This window comes from Meriones unguiculatus, chromosome 10 (genome assembly GCF_030254825.1).
Source record: "Meriones unguiculatus strain TT.TT164.6M chromosome 10, Bangor_MerUng_6.1, whole genome shotgun sequence".
In the NCBI taxonomy this organism is placed as follows: Eukaryota; Metazoa; Chordata; class Mammalia; order Rodentia; family Muridae; genus Meriones; species Meriones unguiculatus.
Window position 1 is genome coordinate 100,135,782 of NC_083358.1, and position 23,154 is coordinate 100,158,935.

Consider the following 23,154-nt stretch of genomic DNA (forward strand, 5'->3'; position numbering starts at 1 on the left):
AACTGACCCTCTGGACTTACAAACCAGCTGCTCCTCAATTTCTCTTCCAATATTTGGCCACATTCTTCAAGTTGCTCTCAGCTTCCGGGGTTACTTCCTTTCACATGTGACCCTGTACCTCTGGGCTAATCCCTCACAGCACTGAGGACCTGAGTCACTCACTGTCTACTCTCATGACCATGGACAGAACAAAGTCTCAATTGCCTGGCTTTTCAGGCCCACCACAAATAACTTTTTCAGCTTCATATCCCCCCACCCCAAACACCATCCAACCAAAGCTATTCATCGTCTTGAACAGACACACTTTTTTCCCACTTCCCCATCTTTAATCACAGACTGTCTTTGTTCCTGGAAAGTCTTAACTGATTCCACATCCCATGCACACTTGGAGTTCCAGCTAAGATGCTGCTACCTCAGAATGCTTTCTGGAATCCTGCACCCCATACAGATGTTACCTGATGGAACAGGTAATGACAAAACTCATCCAACGGTAAAATGGGACGCCCGTCATGCCACAACAATTATAAAATGTTTGGTATTAGAATTAACGAATGGTCGGATGTAGAAGCCTGAGGTTCTCATGAAAAACCATTACCCATATAAGATATGGTCTGTCAACATACTGTCATGGAGAGGGGAGGGCCTTGGAGAGCCCTACCTTCTTTCTTAGGATTTAGATACAATTAATGGTTGAGAGGAAAAGGGACAGACATTTTCTTCGATGGTGTAGCCATTGCTGAGGTCCATAGGCTCCATAAACAAATCCAGTGAAATTCACTGTGTCGCATATACACACAAAGATGTGAAAGTAGGAAGGGGATAAGCAACAGTGGGAAGGAGATAAGAGAAGGAAGGTGGAGTGATGTAATGAAATGAATTATGTGTATGCATGGAAGTATCACAATAAAACCAACTATTGTGCATAATTTACGTATACCAATAAGTCATTTATAAAATCGCACATGTCCAGGGAGGTTTTTGTGATTCGTGACAGAGTAAGTTTATATCCATTTCCTCTAAAATTTTCAAACTTCTAAAATGACTGAAGATCATTATGAAATAGAAGCCTATGGCTGAAAAGGTTTGGTGTGTGGTGTTAGCTGTGTAAGCATAAGGACCTGAGTTTGGGTCCCTAGAGCCCAGGTAAGAATGGTTGTGATAGCGAGCATCTGCAATCCCAGCGATCCTACAGTGAGACAGGAGGCAGAGGCAAGAGAATCCCAGAAGCTCAAGAGCCAACGAGCCTGACTGGCACATAGACTTACAAACAAGGGATCCTGACTAAGAAGGTGGAAGGCAAGATCCTGCACCCAGGGTCATCTTCTGATTTCCATATATACAACGCTATAGCACACACGTGCTGATGATACTCATGCATATAAAACATACAAACGTGTGTGTGTGTGTGTACCATGTGCATTCAAAGAGACAGGAAGATATTATTCACCTGTACCAAAAAAAAAAAAAAAAAATCAAACCATGGACACAAAGATGGTAGCAGATCAGAAATTCACGAAATTTTAGAGCCTAGAGTGTAGATGGCGTGTCTCTGACTTAACTGCATACAGAAACCAAAATTTCCAGGATGAGGAAGCAAATGAGAGAGGCAAGCTGATCCCACCTACACTAAAGGCCTCTCTTACATCACTTCAGATCTACTTAGTGGCCTTTTGCTACTTCTCCATCATCACCCACAATGCTGTGGCCCACTGTGCATGGGATCCAAACAAATTCACGCAGTCACAAGACAAAAACTCTTCCTCTCAGGTCTGCACCACTGCCCTGAGGTCCACCCCACTGGCCTTCAGCTTCCATGGGGTGGGGAATGGGAAACAACACTATGGTACTTGCTCGGTGCCCATCAGATACAATCCAAAACTACAGAAACTTGGACCAGCGGAAGCAAGGAGTGGTCGGTAACTTCTTCCCATTTTCTGCCCTCATGTAGAGCCTACCAAGGTGCAGTGATTTGTATCTGAAAATGAGTCCTATAAGATTGAGGATCAGTGGTTCAGAAGCCAAAGGATAGCCAGTACAGAAACAGAGTTCTGTGTTGGCTCCTCCTACCTGGGTTCACTCCCAGAGTGTAGTATTTTCCTCACTCCCGATTCCTGGCATTCTTAAGATCAGTTCATAAAGACTTTTTTTTTTTTTTTCTGAAGAAACCAAGCTGAGACATCACAAAACCCAAAACCACAAAAATATCAAAGAAAAGGTGGCTTCCAGAGGTTTCAGAGGAATATTTTTAAACCTCTATAGTAAGCCCAGCTTCCCATATCCACTTCTAGACTAAGATACCGTAAAATTACACCTCTATGACTCTGTCCAAGCCTTGAGTAACGTTAGCTCTTGGGACAATGTTAAGACTGAATTTGGGGAAATTAGGCATAATTGAGAGCAGGACTAAGTCACTTTACTAAAAACATTTGAAGTGAGCTGGGATTTTTTTTTTTGATAATGTAAAAATCAAGTCTAAATAAGCATCAACAGTGAGCTTGAAGGAATCAGGGGCAGTGTAGAAAACAGGGGGGGAGGAAAGCTATGATTTTCTAAAAGAGAAGACTAGTATGAAAATTTTAAATAGTACAGAATAATGTTTATAAGTTGAAATACAACAGAAATACAAATTTTAAAATACTTGAAAGAAAAGAGAAGAAAAAATATAGTAACAAGAACAAAATGTAATGAGATTTTTTTTTTTAATCAAGGAATCATTTATGGATCCTGTATACAGCTAAATAAAACTCCAAAAGAAAAATGAAGGGACACAAAGTATGCCCACTGTGCTGACTTTACACTTATTTGTTTACTTTGTGCAGGTCTGGGTAGGTAAGTAAGCACAAATACAAGCCATAGTATGTGTGATCAAGTCAGAGGACAATTTGTGGGAGTCGGGTCTCTCCTGCTACCATTTGGATCTCAGGGATCAAACTCAGTTTGCTATGTCTGATAATATATACCTGCGGAGCCATTTTTTTTTTAGCTTGAATTACTTTTAAAAACCCATACCAAGGTATAATTGTAAAGTTTTGAATAAAGAAGGGAAAATACATTAAATATTAGATATCAAAATGGCACTAGATTTGGATCAGAAATATCAGAGCTAAAGACAATAAACTAATACAACCAAACCTCTGAGAGGAAGAACTTACTTTGAACTTAGAACTCAAGACCTAGCCAAACTTTCTCTTTCTGTGATGTTTTCAGTGAGATCTAAAGATCCATCAACCATCAACTTTTCATAAGGACCTCCACCAGGGTAGAAAAGAAACAATCAGTAAACGCACAATGAAAACATAAATAAAAAAGAAAACATTGCCAACCCAAGAAACAGCAATCTAACATGGCTAAAAAAACGTGATTTCTTGGAATGATGATAAGGGAACAGCCAAGGCCAAGACCAAGGCTCAAGAGGACAAAGCTCAAGGAACACAAAGTAAATGAGAGATCTTGTAAATACTTTACCTAGAAATGGATTATTAGGACAGACAGACTATCTTATAGAGGCATCTTTACTGAGAACAGTTATATAGTTTTGCTTAGGAGTCTGAAAATGAATTGTTTATATGTTACATATTAAACAAACAACCAAAACCAACCAGGGGTTGTGAGACACAGGTGTGGGTGCTGGGAACCGAACTCCAGTCCTAGGCAAAAGTAGTACATACTTTTACCCCACTGAGCCATCTCTCCAACCCCTTCATTGTTTGATTTTTAAAACTGTTTACATTGTTACCGTGGTGAGAGGGGTGTGTGTGTGTGTGTGTGTGTGTGTGTGTGTGTGTGTGTAGGGGGCAATCGCTGTAATGTCTCCCAACTGGAATATCTCTATTTTCTCAGAATTTGAGCTGAGAACAAAGAAGGCCAAGCATCTGCACTTCTAAAGGTGCTTAGAAGTGTCTCATATGCAGAGAGTAGTAGAAAACAAAGAAATTCAATCCACGCCCTTAACCTTGCCAGCCACCTCCATCCCACTTGTGAAGGATCAAGAGTGTGTTCCATGGTAGGATGCACTGGGACTTGTTTGCTCAATAAGATGTCCCGGCTGCTGCCCCTCTCCTCTGTCTCAGAGAAAGTGCATATTGATGTAAAGAAGACAAGAGAGTTCTTTAACAGCACTGTGTCTAGGGAGTGAGAGGTCACGGAGCCAGAAGAATCGAAGGCTTGTGGCTGGCCAGAGCCTCCCAAGGGTCTCAGTCTCTTTCCCTAGGATTAATGGGTCTCAGAACGGGAGCTAGAGGGATGTTATCTTGAGGACAACCCAAAGTGTGAGGGGATGTTTGCAGAGAAGCTGCTCAGAGGAGGGAAGTTGGGGACCATTATCAGAGGCCTTATAGAGACCCAGTGGTAGAAATATACGAGAAAGAACTTTAAAAGCCTGCAAAATCACTTCATGAGGGAAAGAGGCAGCAATTCAGCATCTGGATAAGTCCTTCTCATTTCTTTCCCACCTCAGCCCTGTAGGAGCTCCAGGCAGTTTCCAGTAGCCAGGATGGGATAGAAAAGGGAGCTTAAAGAAATTAACAACCAAGCCTACCCCACAGCAGGTTACTGAGCGCCAGTAGGGCCCGAGTTGGGAAAAAAGAGAAAAGCTTAAATTGGATGTGAAATGAAAGTATTGATTTAGATCCACCTGGCCCTTTTAATACCTGTAAGTAAAACTTCTAATATCTGAAAGTGACTGGGAAAAGCTAGGAGCAGAGAACACAGCTAGGAGCAGAGAATGGTGACCCAACAGCAGGGTTGAAAAACAATGGTTATTTGCTGGTCTGTTCTTTTAAAGTTAACTTATTCTTAAATTATAAATAAGGGTTTTTGTGTGTGTGTGCTTTGCATGTTATGTTTATTCATGTATGTGTGCACACATTCATGTGTGTGAGAATTGGTGTGCATTTGTGTGTGTGTTTGCATGTGCACACCACAGCATGTGCATGGTCTAAGGATAACCAGGCGTTGGCCTTTGCCTTTCACCCTGGAGTCAGAGCCTTTCTTTTGGTTGTTGTTCACCTAAGCATATACCAGACTAGCAGACCTATGGGCCACAGGGGTTCTTGTTTCACCATGGCAACAACGGGGTTATAGATGATTGTGACCCCACCTAGTTTTACACGGGTTTGGGTATTTGAAGTCAGGTCCTCAAACTTCATACAACAAGCTCTTTACACACTGAGCCATCTCCCTCGGCTACTTGATTTTTTTCAAAGGAAGAAGACTAACACACTTTGAGATCTACCGTATAACTACATACATAGATGATCTCATTTAATACTTCTGCCTTACCTTTGTTTCCTGTTGCTGTGATAAAAATACCCTGAGGAAAAGCAACTTAAGAAAAGTTTTGTTTTTGTTTTTTGTTTTTTTCTCCCTAACCTACAGTCTAGCATCGTGGGGAAGTCACAGCAATAGGAGCCCAAAATAACTGGTTAGATTACAACTATAGTCAGGAAGTGGGGAGAAAGGAATGCATATTCTTTTGTAATCTGGTCACTTTCTCCACTCTACAGATCAGGATCCACCTACCTGGGGAATTGTGCTAACCACAGTGAGCAGCAGTTCATTCCACCTCAGCTAACATAACCCATGTTATCCACCACAGACACTCCCTGAGGCCAACCTGACCAAGAGTCACTCCTTCACTGAGACTCTCTTTCCAGATGATTCTGGATTGCATCAAGAGGACAATTAAAATGAAGCATCGCAACTCCACGCGATCTTTCAAAGTAGTAGTTATAATTTCTGCCCTGTAAATAAGGAAGACAGAATTCAGCAGAGAGGGGGTTTCAAACCACCCAGCTAGCAAGCATCAAAACAGGAATCTGATGCGGGACATCCCCAGAGACCACTCACATCTCAGGTAAAGTGGTCCACAGCCATCGTCTGTTGTTAAACAGATGGTCCTCGAGCCCCAGCGTGTCAGCAACTGACCTCTTCTGTGGGATTGTTTACGCTCCCTTTGCTTGGTTACTTATCTCTAATATAGGAAAATAAAGCAGACTCATCGTAAGCAGACTTGTGATGAGCACTCTGATGAGTTTCACGCAAAGAATGAATGAGGGCCTATCATAGACTGTGTGGTCAATGAACAATACCCACTGTTATCATCGTGCCACACTGCACTCTGAGTAAGAACAGATGAAGTGGGATATCTTGCTTGCTCCATGCTTGAATCTCACTTGAAAAGGAAAATAAAATAGGAACTGGAGGTGGATGCAGGGAGGGAATTGGGTAGGAAAGGGGATGGGAGGGGAGCAGAGTCAGGGATTAGGAGTAGGGAGAGCAAGGGAGAGAGGACCAGGAGAGAGGATGAAAATTGGAGGTAGGGGACATCTCTGGGATAGCAGAGGCCCCAGGCAGTCTATGAGGCCACCTTAGCTGAGACTTAGCGGAGATATGGAGCCTGAAGTGGCCCCCTCCTGTAGCGAGGAAGGACGTACAGTGGAGGGATAAGGACACCAAGATACCCACAAAACCTTTGACCCAAAATTTGTCCTGCCGACAAGATGTGTGGGGACAAGGATGTAGTAAAGATTGAGGGAATGACCAACAAAGACTGGCCCTACTTGAGACCCATCCCATAGGACAGAACTAATCCCTGACATTATTAATGTTACTCTGCTATGCTTATAGACAGGAGCCTAGTATAACTCCTCTGAGAGTTTTCACCCAGCAGCTGATGGAAACAGATGCAGAGACCCACAGCCAAACCTTAGACAGAACTTGGGAGTCACATGAAAGAGTTAGGGGCAAGATTGAGTGAGACAGAGAGGTCAAGGACTCCACAAAGAAGACCTACAGAGTCAACTCACCTGGGCCCACAGAGGCTCACAGAGGCTGAACCACCAACCAGAGAGCGTGCATGGATTGGTCTTAAGCCCCCTGCACATATGTAGCAGATCCATAGCTTGGTCTTCGTGTGCATCCCCCGAAGCAGAGGCCCCTCTCTGACTCTGATGCCTCCCTTTGGATCCCATTCCCCTAACTGGGCTGTCTTGTCTGGCCTAAGTGGGAGAGAATGCACTCAGTCCCGCTGTGATTTAATGTGCTAGATTAGGCTGGTACCCATGGGAGACCTCCCCCCTTCTCTGAGAAGGAGAGGGGAGAATGGGGGGAAGGGTGTGTGAGAGTGGACTGGAAGAGGGGGGCTACAATCCAATGTAAAGTGAATAAATAAATAAAATTTAAAAATAAATAATTTAAAATAAAAGAAAGGATGAAGTTACAACTGAGAACTTCCTGGACTGCTACATACACTTAATGACTGGCAAAATGTAAGGCTGGCTTATTTTTTCAGGAGAAAAAAAAAACGTATATGCTTAAATGAAATGCATTACAAAAATGTGTTGTAATAGTACAGGTATTTTGTGTGAACAGAATGGAAAAATTGGATTTCGAAAGTTATTTATTCTTTATTTCTTAACAGACTATAAGAACATTGAAGGTAGGGATCACAGTTGTACTTTTCTTACTAATTTTATTTTTTTATACATCCAGAAAATGCATAGAAAGCTGATGGTGAAGCTTTAGAGCTCTCGCCTGGCATGCATACGGTTCTTAGTTCTGTCTCCAGCAAAGAAAGAAAGAAAAGAAGGAAGGAAGGAAGGAAGGAAGGAAGGAAGGAAGGAAGGAAGGAAGGAAGGAAGGAAGGAAGGAGGGAGGAAGGGAAGGAAGGAAGGAGAGAGGAGGAGAGGAAGGAAGGAGAAGAGAGGGAGGAAAAGGGGAAGAGGAGTATTAGTTCCTGTAGGATATGTGTATAGCACTGCATAATGTATATAAAGGGAGCTAGAAATGACTATAAGTGGGATTCTGTTCTCAGCAGTTTTGCATCTATTTTAGTTACCCTTTTATTCATCTAATTTTATTTTAGAATAACGTGTATGGATGCATAGTTTCATGAGTTTATTCTACCTCATGCCTGCCTGGTGCTCAGAGAAGCCAAAAGAAGGTATCAGATCTTCTACAAAGGTAGTTACAGGCAGTTGTGGGCCACCTGATATGAGTGCTGGAAACTGACCAAGCCTGTTGGAAGAGCAGAAAGCTCCCTTAGCCACAGAGCCATCTCCAGCCCCTGTGTTGGTGACTTTTATTAGTGTCATGACTAAATACCTAACAGAAACAACTAAGGGGGTCTTGTGGGGGAGGGAGAACGTTATCATTGCTGTGATAAAACACCATGGTCAAAACAACTAGGGGAGGAAATGATTTATTTTGCTCACAGTTCCATATAACAGTTGATCATTGAAAGCAGTGAGGGCAGGAATTCATAAAAAGCAGAAACCTGAAGGTGGGAGCTGATGAAGAAGCCATGGAGGGGTGCTGCTTGCTGGCTTGCTCTCCATGGCTTGCTCAGCCTGCTTTCTCATAGAACCCAGGACCACCAGCCCAAGATTGGTGCCATCCACAATGGGGGTGAGGGGATGGTCCTCCCTCGTTGATCACTAACTAAGAAAATGCCTTACAGCTGGATCTTATGCGGGGCATTTTCTCAATTGAGGCTTCCTCCTATCTGATGACTCTAGCTTGCGTCAAGTTGACATAAAACTGGTCAGTACAAAGCGGAACAAGGCTGTTTTGGCTCATGGTTCCAGAGAGTTCAGTCCACAATCCTTGACTCCTTTGACTCTGGGCCCACACTGAGGCAGAAGAGCATCTGCAGAGTGGAGGCATGTGGAGGAGAAGGAGGCTATCCGTCTCAGACTCTCTACAGGGATGGGAAACAGGTCTAACTTTTACAATTATAACCTCTCCCCAGTTCCAATGGCCCACATCCTTCAGCTAGGCCCCGCTTACCAGAACTTCTACAACTTCTCAAAATACTACTACCAGCTTAGGACAGGGAATACTAAACATTCAACAACACGCTGGCCTTTGGGGGAAACATATCAGATCAAGACCAGAGCAGAGCCTAAAACAGCTGAAGACAGTGTCAAAGACAGGAACAAGTCAACATATTCTCACTTGTACAGCCCCTCCTCACAGAGGGAACACACACCCAGAGATGATAGAGTCTAAATTAAGCATGGAGCTAGAGAGTTAAGTGGTTAAGAGTTAAGATCTCTTCCAGAGGTCCTGAGTTCAAGTCCCAGCACCCACATGGTGGTGTGCAACCATCTATAACTATAGTCCCATGGATCAAATGGATATGCTTTTCTGGTGTGCAAATGCACATGCAGACAAAATATCCATATATGTTAAAATAAGTAATTTTTAAGATTAAGCAGAGGTTCTTGTGCCTATGAGATTTTTTTTTTTGTACCAGATTGGAAAAAGGCTAGGTGGCCTGATCACACACTGCCAGCATTAGGTGTGATGGTGTGATAGGAAATGAGTGAAATGACGTAAGTACTCTCCGTGGTTGTCTGTTCAGTCTAGTCGCTTCAGCTTGCTCTTTGCCGGTGATTCCGGATGCACTGGAGATGTTTGCTGGTCTCAATGAGTAGCCTGATGGTGATTTGACCTGGTCGTTTTCCAAATTCCAAACACACAAAAGCTCTAGTAAGGAAGGCCCTTCACAGTTGTGGCCCAAAGAAGAGAGAGAGGTGGAAGACTTGCTCCATCGACGGTACATTAGCCTTCTTCCTTCGCCAGCCTTTCCTTTCACGCCCTGGCCCTGGGGTGCGGATGTGTGGGCGGATAGAGCATGTGTGGCTCACCCTATTTCCTCTGTTTTCTTCTTATTCTAGAAGCAACAGGATTCCAGGACACAGAAGAGTAAACACACAATACGTACATGTACATGCTCACACATGCACGTAGATACATACACACACATACACACACACCTTGTTCTGACGGAAGCACGTCACATGGTCCTACTGGAGAGAGACCAACATCCTCAAGGACAGCTCCATCCTACAGCTCCTCACACAGCACTGGAATAGACACATTGCCGGAACATCAGTCTTCCTTCCTCAGCACGCCTCACCACCGACATCTCCACGTTGGGAATTCTACATTGGCAGTGCCCATTGCTTGACATGCAAAGAGACCAGGGGAGAATCTTGAATAGCAGCCAATCTTTTCTGAGTGGAGAGTGGGTGGCGCAAAAATGTCCAGCAAGAGTGAGAGGAACTAACTCCAAGCAAGACAAGGAGTCATGATGCAGAGGTGTCCTTTGCTGTTCGGCTCAGTTTCATTCTGTTCCAACTGCACTGCCCACCAGCTATGTTCTGAGCATTGTTTTGAGCACTAAGGAGAAACAACAAATATGACTCTGTGGAGTACCTAGTAGCTTAGTGGCTCCTACCCAGAAAACAAGTGATAAGTAAACAAACAAGCTGGCCGTGTCATAACGGGGTGAACCACACGGTGGGAACCACGTGGTGAAGAAGCTACCAAACCCAGTGAGGAGATAACGGTCAATGAGGGAAGTGTCACAGAGGTAGTGGCATGAGGGCTAGATCACACCTCTTAGAACAGCTACACCTGGCCAGCATTTGAAAAGAAATGGCTATTAATGGTTGAAACTATATGGGAACGCGCTCCAAGCCCAAACCATTTCTGATGTGGAGTGGGAACTGTTGGTGCTTGTGGCTTTTCTAGAGACAAGGCACAGTAGAGACTTCTTTAGAGACTACATGGCAAGAAACACAGACCGGCTCTTGGGGTCTCTGAGACTGTGTGCCAGGCGGCCTTGGGGGGACATTTTGCCTCAGTCAGCCTCAGTTTCTTCAAGGTGCCCTCCGCCTGCCCGATCCTCAGGGTGTCGTGAAGAGTAGAAGAGATGAGCTTGGTGCACACACTCTGACAGCTGTGTCACTGTAGAAATGAGTCATTGTTATCCTCTGTTTTGGCAGACACCTTCCTCTCTGCCTCCCAAGTGCCGGGCTGAGCTTAACAAAGGACTTTTCTTCCCTGACATACCAACTGCAAGCTTCCAGACACGTCCCTTGGGGCTGCCACGAAGCCTCAAGCCTCTGTTCCCAGCTGCAGCCTCCAGTCACAGGAAGTGAAAGTGTCCATGGGGAGAAGAGCAAAGCAGAGGCTTAGCTGGAAACAAGTTGCTTTGGGCTCTGAGGTAATGAGTATACGAGCCATGCAGTATTAATAACCACACAAGGAGGACTCCAGCAATGGCGGGGCTCAGAGTCTTCTCCTCAAACATGCCTAAGCAGTATTTGGAACACTAACTATACATGTTTTCACAAAAATATCAAGTCCTGGTCATCCTCTGTAAACACTTGTACCTCTTCTTTCTTCCCCATTCATTATAAAAACAAACGGACAAATACAAAGTAAACACAAGGTCAAAGATAGAAGACCCAGCTTTAAGAATGGCTAAGTCGCTGAACTGCCATAGGCTACATCTGTGCAGGGGTTCTAGGTTATCTCCATGAATGGTACTTGGTTGGAGTATCAGTCTCAGGAAAGACCCCTGTGCTCAGAGTTTTTGGTTCTGTTGCTCTCCTTGTGGAACTCCTGTCCTCTCTAGATCTTACTGTTTCCCACTTCTTTCCTAAGATTCCCTGCACTCTGCCCAAAGGTTGGCCATAAGTCTCAGCATCTGCTTTGATAGTCTGCAGGGCAGAGCCTTTCAGAGGCCCCCTGTGGCAGGCTCCTGACTTGTTTCCTGTTTTCTCCTTCTTCTGAGGTCCACCCTCTTTTTCTTTCGGCATGGGGATTGAACATTTTAGCCAGAGTCCTCCCTCTTAATTAGTTTCTTTAGGTATACAGATTTTAGTAGGCTTCATAGTAATGGGAACATGGGCTGTCTCTGACATGAACTGATTGGCCTGCTCTTTGATCACCTCCCCCTGAGTGGGGAGCAGCCTTACCAGGCCACAGAGGAAGACAATGCAGCCATTCCTAATGAGACCTAATAGACTAGGATCAGAAGAAAGGAAAAGAAGACTTTCCCTATCAGTGGACTTGGGGAGGGGCATTCGTGGAGAAGAGGGAGGAAGGGAAAGCTTGGGAGGGGAGGAGGAAGGGAGCTATGGGGGGGAGATACAGAGTGAATAAAGTGTAATTAATAAAAATTAAAAAAAAGAATGGCTAAGTCTCTTGATTTTCTCAGAGAATGATGGTTTGAGGTGACGTTGAGGGTTACAGCTTCAGACATAAGATAGCATAATGAAACAGCCTAAGGCTTAAATTCTGAAGGGGTTGACCTTTGGCAAGCACAAAAGAAGTAAAGTGCATGAATTTTACAGAATTGTGAAAATAGCTATTTGGGTTCTCAAAGCCTGAGTTCAAATCTGAAGTCTGACAGATGACCTTCGACCAGGAAGTTCATAGCCTCATTTTCTCCTTAGACAGCAGTTCTCAACCTGTGGGTCAGGACCGCTTTGGGGGACCAAAAGGTCTTTTCACCTAAGACCATCGGAAAGTACAGATACGTACATTATGATTCATAACAGTAGCAAAATTACAGTTATGAAGTAGCAACATAAAAATCTTATGGTTGGGGGTCACCACAGCATGAGGAACTATCTTAAAGGGCCGCAGCATTAGGAAGGTCGAGAAGCATTGTCTCAAGAGCTGTTATGAATGAAGATACGGTGTCAGCTGGCTTCTCGAGCTTTTTATTAGTGAACGCTAATAACAGATATTACCCACTGCTTTCCCTGTCGTGTGGACCAGACAACCATATCAGAGTCTTCTCCCAGGGCTGGAGAGATGCTCGGAGATTAGTAGTACTGACTGCTCTTCTGGAGGGCTTGCGTCCAACTCCCAGCGCCCACAACAGCAGCTCACTGCCATCTGTAGCTTCAGTTCCAGAGGAATCTGGCAGCATCTTCTGGCCTCTGAGGGCACACAGACATGCATGGAGGCAAAATGCTAACACGCATAAAATAAAAATAAAACCCCCAAAGAAATAAGTTTAAAGCCTTCACCCTGTGGGTGACAGCTCCTTTTGCAAATGTCACCCGAATACCTAATTTCCGTGTTATTAGAAGTAAAGTAGGGTGAACAAACTGTAATTAATAAAATAAAATAAAGCTTAAAAAAGTGAACAAACTGTAATTAATAAAATAAAAAAGTTTAAAAAAAAAGTAAAGTAGACATTTTACCACTTTATACTGAAGTGTGAGTAAATACTTTTATTTAGGGCCTGTGCTCCCCTCTGGCCTGTTACTCAAGATGCATTCATCTCTAACGGAGATGGAGAGTGAACTCGAATGGACTCAAAGAAATGTATTACAGGTCAACTGAACCTTTTTCAATTTCCCCCGAACACCCTCAACCCAGTCACGTCACTCTTTGTACCATGAAGTCCATGGTTCCTTGGTTTTTGCTTTTGTTTTTTGAAACAAGGCCTCACTTTCTACCACTGTCTGGCTTGGAACTCACCATGTAAACCAGCTTTGCTTCAAAACTCACAGAGATCCACCTGCCTCTGACTCCCGACGGCTGGCATTAAAGGCAAGTGCTGTCGTGCCTCACACATCAGTTCTTAAGTGTTAGTCAGAGCCTTAACTCAGAGCCTTTTACAACTGGATCCAGAAATTTCTTCCCAAAGTTACCTTACTTTCACTGAATACATTTTTTTCTTTTAGTAAAGTATAACCTTCACTATTATTCCACACGACTTACTCTGTGCTCTCGGGCCTCCACACCTCTATTTACGCGCTTCCATCTGGCTGGAATGCATGTACCTTCATCTCTGCAGCTCAAAGCCCATGACCTGCAGAAAGTATTCTGTGATTAATGTTCTACCCTCCTCCACAGTGCCTCTTCTACAGATTCTTCCTCTGTCCTGAGCTATGATCACTGTGTACTTCCTAATTTAAAAAGGACCAATTCCCCCAGTACAACACCATTCATACCTGAATTTCACCATTTTGGTTTCCAGAATAATGAATTCCTGTTACATATGGGCCAAGAAGAAACTATGGGGCATTCAGAAGTATACCTGATGGAGCTATGGTTTCCCTGACGACAACCCAAGGGCCTGGTTGAAGCTGCATACAAGACACACCTGGCTGCAAGAATAGATCACCAAGGATAAAATGATAAGGTTTTGAAGCAGGTATTGCCTTTCCAGAGATCCTGTTTAAACACAAAGGCATTCCTGAGAATGGCCAGTATGTTCTCAAGCCCTGGCATGGATTGATGTATCAGATGGTTTCCCTGGTAACAAGGTAGGGAAGAAACATAAGGACATTAGCTGGACACTAGTGTGTAACATTAGGCATTTAGGATGAATTAAACAGGGCCTGGACTAGAGAAAAACAACAAGCCAGGTGTTTGTGTTTTAGATTTTAAGATGGCACTGACTCAGGCTCTTTCAAGTACACAATTAGCACTTACAGAAACCTGAGAGTCCTGCCTCCTTAATCTTCTTCTTCTTCTTCTTCTTCTTCTTCTTCTTCTTCTTCTTCTTCTTCTTCTTCTTCTTCTTCTTCTTCTTCTTCTTCTTCTGCTTCTTTCTTCTTCTTCTTCTTCTTCTTCTTCTTCTTCTTCTTCTTCTTCTTCTTCTTCATAACCTAGAGCTCTTTCTTGTGCTACTCTTGGCCCTGGAGTACAGGATCCAGGAAAGTGAGGAATAAAGAGAAAGGTGATTGGAAAAACATTTGCCTTTTCACAATGGTGCTTGGAACCAGCCTTGCACGAGCTATGCTGTCTCTGTCACTTTATTTCTCCATTACATTTCATTTACCAAGGATGGGGCTCTAACCTCTCCTCACATGATAAGGAGCCTACAAGATGAAATGATGTGAAATCCCTTCCCATTTGAATGGCGCCTCAAGAAAGAGCTTCCACGGTGGGCTGATAATCACGTCATCAACCTCAGCTCCCACCCTGTGTCCTATATTTGCCAAGCCAGTGCTATTCTGGGTACTCATCACGGTAAATAATGCAGCGAAGTAGCATGGAGATTCTAGAAGCAACGACGGAAGGGAGCAGTTCTAAATGTCTCCCGGATAGCTTTGTACTGGGATGAAGAGACATCTTTTGGCATCTGTTCACAGAGAAATGAAAGGAGTTTATTTTAAATTTTTCCAACACTACCTCTGCTATGATTGAAGTCTCAACTTCTTTAAATGACATCCACTTTCTAAAACACTTATTAAATATGTCTCTAGGACTGAAGGAGAAAAAAGATGAGATGAATGAAAAGCATTTTATCCCTGTACCTTCCCAGTAAAAGGCCCCTACACATCTCAGCACTTTCTAAAATAGTATTTGCCATGCCCTTAAAACAGATATAATCTGATGCCATCTTAAAGGACCTCAAATCTAGGGCATTTTTAAAGCCCAGAAAAGGGGCTAGGAGATGATTCACTGAGAGGTCTTAAATACTAAAATCTCAACTGACTTCACAGTTCCCAGGAACACCTGCTTATTGGAATCACTAGTAAGATGCTCAGCCAACATGTGACATGTGTCGTTTGGATTCCTCTAAAACCAAACCAGCCGGCTAGAATGTACCCACCTGCACCATCTTTAACACGTAGAGGAAAAGCCACCCTCAGGTTCAGTAACTTTATAGTCTACAAAACAGTTACGTTTGTTACCTTCCAGAAAGGAATGTCAACTAGTGGTGGGAGGGGATAACACGCATGTCCACCCTACCTGGGTGGAATCCAGAAGTCAATGTTGGGTATCTTCCTCTATCATGTCTTCATCATCTCTCAGTGAATTTGGGGCTCACCCATTTCAGCCAGACTGGCTGGCCAGCAAGTTGTCTTTGCTTCCCTAGTTACTAGAATCATAGGCACACACTGCCAGACCCCGCTTTCTTACGTCTGTGCTGGGGATCTGAACTCAGGTCTTTATGCTTGCACAGCAGGCTCTTTAACAATGAAGCCATCTCTCCAGCTCCCTGCACATGCATGTTTGAAATCACAGAGCTCAGAGGTAACACATGTTGCTAGTTTTCTATCATCCCTCTACAGGATGTCTCAGAAAAGTTTCCGTGTCTTTCAAATTCATAACCAACCCGTGTGCCACATCGTTTTGCATCTTTCCATCCATAATAAAGGAATATATTGAAGAAAAATAAGAGGTAACTGAACATGTGATAACATCCACAGGGAGCTGTAATATGATGGTGCAAACTTAATTAGACCCTTAGCGCATTATAGCAACACCCTACTGGCTTATTTCACTATGCGAATGTCCTTACTATACCCATACTTCACATCATTGTGACAACCTTGTACAGGTATGAAGACTCCAATCAGTTTTTATGGAATTTCCAAAAGGTCTCAGCACCCAGCCTTTCAAAGCTTATATCTAAGCGCCATGGTGTGTGTTGTAGCTTATATTGGGCATGAGAATTATTCCTGAAACAATTTAAACATCTCAAAGCCTGGGTAATATTCCCACAGATTCTCTTTTAAATCTAGGTCCTGAGGTGGGACCAAGCCTCAGTGTTTTCAAAAGATCCAAGTAATTTAGGGGATAGGTGCCATAGAGAACGCACCATTGCTCTCAATGCAGTTTCCCACACTATGTGGGTACCCAGATCACACACGACGTCTGCTGAGACATAGATTTGTGAAACTGACTTAAGAGGTTTTTGATTCAGTTGGTCTGAGGTGGAGGATAAAAATTTGAATTCATAAATGGACTCCTGGTGATGCTGCCACTGACTAGGTACCGTGCTTTAAGCATGCTTTAAAATGTCACAAAGCATTTTACTTATGTATCAAACCCAATTCAGCTACACTGTCTGCTTATAGGAAATGGCACTTGCTATCAAACGGAACTACTTATTTAGACCTAATATTTGACTGACAATGTGAAGTACTAAAGAAGCACAATGAATGAAGTTCTCTCTCTCTCTCTCTCTCTCTCTGCACCTCTCCATTAATAGAATTTTGAGATCAATTTATTTTGAAATTACAAATTTTAAATTTAAATTCCAAAAACATTGCTGGGTACCTCAAATGTACACCCAATAGTTAAGATTGTGTTATTCTGGGAGGTCCCTGGCCAGGCACTGGATTCAGGACCATAGACAGCACCCTCCCATGCTAACCCAGTCTTGACTGGGACAGTGAAACAAAGTACAATAACCCTGTCAGTGAAAATGAAGAAGAATGAGAGACACAGCAGTCTCTGAACTGTCGCATTCATGAACCCCACTGGGATGAACATGTGAAATCCCTTGATAATAGCACAAAGTTGTACAGTGCCATCTGTTTGCTTCCAACCAGCTGCATGTACAATAACTCAGGAATACTTTAACTGCCTTAACTTCCTCGCTTTCATGCTTTTATGCTCCACTCCTCTTCCTCCTCCTTCCTTCTTTCATTTTCCTCTTCTTCTCATATTCCTCTTCCCATCCTCCCTCTCTCCTTCTTTCCTGTTAACAATAGCTATTTGGTGTCTACCAGACTGTGGAAGACTGTATCATCAAGAATGGTGCTTTGCACTTGGTAAGTGACTAATAAATATTTATTGAATGAAGTATTTAGATGGAAATATACCAGTATCTCCAGGTTATCGTGAAACACACCAAAAAGTTCAAGTGGCTCTTAAAATTTTATGGCGAACAAAATCACCTAGCTGGTATGTTAAAATGTTGATTTCTGGTTATGCCTCCAGAGTTTTCATTTAGAGGGCCTGTGGTCTGGTGTAAGAGATGAGTTGATTCAGTGAGTGACTAGAAAAGATGAAGAGGCCCAGGATTACATGGGAAAGACTGGAAGCCCAAGAGTAGACAGTGTCTCCTAGGAGGAGCCTCATAGTAGCAGGAAAAAATTTACAGCTATCCTCAGCCACCACAAGGCAACCTGGAGCCTATCCTTCATTCCTCCAGCTAGCCCAGGGCAAAGAGTGCAGCTCCTTCCTCTCTGTAGATCCAGGAAAGGAGTCTATTTGCATAACATTGTCCTGAAAACCACTCAACTTTGAGAACTTCTCTATTTTTAGGGTGCATCTCAAGACCAACTGGAGCTATCTCAGGGTCATGTCAAGCATCTAATGAGAAGGTGCTCACCCTGGGGAGTCTCTCTGAGTTGTTACAAAGCAAGCACACTTCTCATGATCCCAAATGCCTATTCCACCCTTCCCTACCAAGATATATGTGCACAATAACAGAAGAATGTGGACATAATGTAGGCATAAGCGACACCTGTTCTGTCAAGGAACCCATGGTACCTTGGTCCTCAAGGTCCTCAAGTGACAGCTTCATGAGCATGTGTTTCTTCTGAAGCTCACCAACACTCTTTAGATTGTAATTCACGCAGCATATCAGAGGATGGGACAAGAGGTCCAAGGAGGGTGGAGTTTGCTTCCTGAACTTGGGCCCAGCCTCTGGAGAAAGGTCTGTGCTTTCCTGAGCCAGTATCCTGCTGCAGCTTCTCCATCTTAAATCCACCATTCCACAGGCACAGGCCAGAGGCAGCTCATAGGGTAGAAGTGCTGAATTCTCAGTACCCATGCCACTCAGGAAAGACAAACCGACCTTTTTGACAAACTTTCCTCACACTCTGCTGCCATACTTTTTCCTTCATGGTACACGATGTTCCTTCTTAAACTGAGACAAAAGAAGCCCTATTGAGCCACCTCTTGTAGAGTATTTGGTCATCGGTATAAGAAAAGTAACTGAAACTCCTGCTCATGACATTTGGAGCTCCCTGAGCCTTACTCCAAAGCAAGCCCAGAACTTGGTACCAACTGCCATCTATCCCACTGAAGGGTCTGGAATGCACCCTGGCATGCCAGAGGAGCTCAACAGATGGTGGGTTCTTAGGTGTAGGAAGTTATGACAGCACGCCACATATTCACCCTCCTCCCCCCATCGCTTGCTTCACTGCAAGGGCAAAGAGACAACAAGGACATCCGTTGGTGAGCGCTTGACACTCTCCTCACGGACCTATCACTCTGCACCAACGTGCTCTCCCTGCTGAGTGGCCTCCACATAGATTTCTCTCCTTTGAATTCTCCAGGAAGATATATTGATCCAGTCCAAGTGACATCAATACACCCAGGTAACTAAATAAACCTTCTGGAGTTTGCCTTAAAATATGTATGATGTCGTCTCGGGATAGCACCTGACGGCTTCTCCACTCCCTCCTCCCCAGCTGCCACTTGATCATCATCACCCCCACCTTACTCAGCTCTGCCCTCCCTTCCCACCTGACACTCCTCAGCCACTTCCAAAACATGAGGAGGTGGTGGTGGGAAACCATAGTAAAAGGGACCAGAAATGGAGAAAGCTGTGAGGCTACACAGTCTGAAACAGACCTCGTCAATGTCCTCAAGAGTTCTGGGGCTCTCACCTCTGCTGTCCCAGTTTCCACAGTGAAGTCACCCAGTGGTCCATTTCCTCCACAGGCTGGATGTGTGTTTGTCTCTCCTTCCCCTCCTAAGGGTTTTCTCCTCTCTGTGCCACCCAGGAGGCACAGGGTGGGGACTAGAGCTGCAAACTCGCTTCTTGTAATGTGGAAGTAATAACACAGCATCTACCTCAGTGGGGCCGTGTAAGGATTAACTGAGATAAAACACACACACACAGAGTGCTTAGCCTACTCTTGGTACAGGGCATTAGTAGGAAAATCAGCAGATTCTCTCTCCTGAGTACTTAGAATGCATTATGTGATCAGCGCTTATGTTAATCAGCCTAATCCTCACGACCACCCTGTGAGGTAAAAACAATTCTCAGGACCCTTCGCAGGGGTGGAAGCGAAGACAGAGAGAAGAGACACAGCTGGCCCCAAACCTAGAGTGATTAAGGAACAGAGCTGAGATTTGAACCCAGCTCCATTTGATTCCAGACTTATGCTCTTAATAATCATATCCAGTTGTGTTCAACACATGCTACTTTCCTCTTCCTTTTATAGTCACCTGTGTCTAGCTGCAACCTCACTGTGAACTGCGGTGTTGACACACAAGCTTTGACAGCAAGGACCAATGGACTTTTTCTGTAAAAAGCAGTAATAGTATTTTCCACTTTGTGAGCTCTACAGTCTCTGTAACAGCCATTTGCCCCTGCAGAATTGTATGAAAGCAGGCAGATATATGTGCATGAAGAGCATGGCGATGGTCCAAGGAAACTTTACTGACAAAAATCTGGTGGCCAGGGAAGGCTCGCTGGTGGGTAAGAGGCTTGTTCTGCAGGACCCGAAGCCCTTGGGTTTGAACCTTTAAGTCCACATTAAAAAAAAAAAAAAAGCCAGGTATGATTGCATGTGCTATAAAGCAAATATTGGAGGACAGAGACCTGCAGATCCTGATAGCTCAGGGGCTAGACATTCAACCCAAAACTCTGAGCTTCTGCTTCAGTGAGAGGCCATGTCTCACGATATCTCATGCCCATGTCTCACGATATCTCATGCCACTAAGATGACGAATGATAGAGGAGGGTACTCGGTGTCTTGCTCTGGCCTCCCCATGTGTACTCAAGAAGGTGCACAGACACACAGCCTTTATACACGCACACATCTGGTGGCTAGATCAGGCTACAGGCAAGTTGACTGGTTCTGATCCAGATCAGCAAAACAGCTCTGGCTAAAGGAGACTTAGGCTGCAGAGGCTAGAGGAACAGGAAATGCTCAAGGAGGTCGCTTTGTCCAACAGCTTCAATCCAGGCAGTAACTCCAATTAGCTTTGGTTACAGTTTCACAGGAAAGATGACTCAACTTTTATTAGGGTTTGTCAGGTAGGTTCCCTCCTTCTTTCCTGGGTTGTCTGTGAACTGAGGTTTTCTCTGCTGAGAGCTACCAAATTATGCATCAATCCCCACCCTGTCCTAGACAGCTATACCTCCCAAGAGACAAGGCTATTCCTTTGGGAAGCAGCAGCAGCCACAGAGATGAGAGATGGATCAGCTAGCTGCTTTCTCACTGTCTGTGTCAGTGTGTGTGTGTGTGTGTGTGTGTGTGTGTGTGTGTGTGTGTTTAGGGGCATGCACTTACTGCTCAGGGGACTCTCCATAAACAAAGTCTCTTGTATTATAGCCAAGACTACAGTTGCTTTCTCCTAGAGATGGAGAAGCCACCTTGGATAGATACTTTTCTTAAAGAAGAGCCAGTGTGATGAAAGGGTAACCGCTGCAGGAGGATAGCCTATCCATCAGCAGTACAGAGGCACCCAACCTCCTTTGCAAATGTCACCACTGAGGTGGGGGGAAAGAGTAAGAGAGAGATTGAGTTGATTTGATTCATTTACATTTATCAGTTAATGGTCACGGGATGTATGAAAAGTCCTTATCATCTTCCACACAGGTTACAGTAAGGAAGAACAACACTCAAACTGAAATGAAGGCAGAATGAAACAACCAAGTCCACAAAGCAAGTCACACACAGTCCCAAGTTCTCTGAGGAAGGCAGGACAGGAATTAACTTGAGTTGTGATGGCCACCAAAGATTTAACCAATGGAGCCGACTTGCTACTTGAGATTGCTACTTTGGTCTCTCAGTTTTTTTCCACTGTCCTCCCTGTCACTTTCTGGATCCACCTTCTGCTGTCCTGCCCCTTAAGGCATCTTCCCAGGGCCAGTTGTTCCATAGAAGACAAAATGATCTCTTCGTGCTGGAGACAGATTCAGCAACAGAAGAAAGGGAGGGTCCAAGCTGTAGCACAAGTAGCCATGCGGTGTTGGACCACAGTGGCTGCTTCAGTAATCTTTTATGGCAAGGAGGGCATACCTAGTGTTCCTACACTGACCTCCTGCCACGGAATGCTGTCCTATGAACAGAACAGCCTTTAGCATCCTTTTCAGAACACCTATGATACAAGATACCCTCACAGGATACCCTCAAGCTGGGGTCTGGGAGGGTCATTAAACACTCACTTGAGAGTTCAGCTCCCTCCTGCACCTCTCCGTCAGCTGTGCATAGCTCTGTCCCAGCTACACATGGTCTTGGGTGCTATATAACACATATGTTTTTGGAGGTTAGCTGGAGACAGAACTCCATATATACAGCTTTGGGGAAATCCTTGTCCAAGCTCAAGGGGATACTCTTTAGTGATGCTGCTGTTTGAGATTACCCACACTTCTGGAGGTAACCCTTCCCTCATGTGTCTCTAGGAAAGCCCAATAAATCCACTGGCTTACCAAGTCAAACTTTGTTAGACTCAGTACACTAGTCTATTGGTGGTGTCCTGTGGTGGTCTAATGTCAGTCCTATAGACAAATATATATATATTTCTCATACACACAGTTTCATATGTATATATTCATACACACACAAGATATATATATATATATCACATTCATCTTATCAGTTCTGCTCCTCTAGGGAGCCCTGACTGATACACACCTTATCTTGGGGAAGCAGTTGTTCACATCTCCCCAGGAAAAGTTCAGGAATCACACCCTCCCCTTACCCAACTCTTGATGTGTTTTCTCCAAGTCTCACCACTTAACACTTTGCTATCCATAATCTGTCTTCTATTCTTTTCTAAAGCCTCCAGAGATTACCTTCTTGGTTATAAAGGAAATTTCATCAGGGTAGAGATTGTTATATCAGAATAAAAATTGTGCGTGTAATGTCGAGGGCAAAAGATCATCATATCTCAGCCAGGTCTCAGTAGTTCACATTTCACCAATGGGCTGTGGAGGACAGGATGGTTATCATGCACACATCACAGCTCTGCATGTGCTGTCCTTCCATCTGCAGCACTTCTCCCCACCCACTTCCATCCAGTAGCCCTCCCATCAATCACACCAGCTCAAAGCACCTTCACCGGAGAGGCTTCACATATCACGGAAACTAAAGTAAGCCCAGAGGTGTTCAATAATCATTTATAGGATGAATGAATGCATGAATGAATAAATGAATGAATAGCCTCCACTTTGTAGATGAGGAAACTGAAACTCACAATATCAGTAAATCACTTGCCTGTGGTCAAAGAATGACTACAAGTCACAAATTGGGGCCTTCAAACAGAATTCTAAAACATTTGTGTTTTCTGTACTTCAGTACATGGGCTTTGGCACTGTAGTTTCTCATTCAGTTTCTCTGTACAATGGTATTCTCTAAGCATCACGAGGAAAAGCCAGGGACATCTTGCAGAGCTCTGCCATCTAATAGTAGAGAGTGCGTCAATATTGATTGCTAACTACATTGATTAAACTACATTAATACATACTAGTCAGTAAACTGACATTTAGTTGAGTCTCAACATACTTACTATTCCCTGACTAAAAGTGGTTAATTTGGGACATAAGCAGATGGCATGTGCCTTCATTTATTCTAGCCTTCTCTTTGAGTCATAATGCAGTCTCTCCTGGAATATCCCCGGGATGCAGAGCAA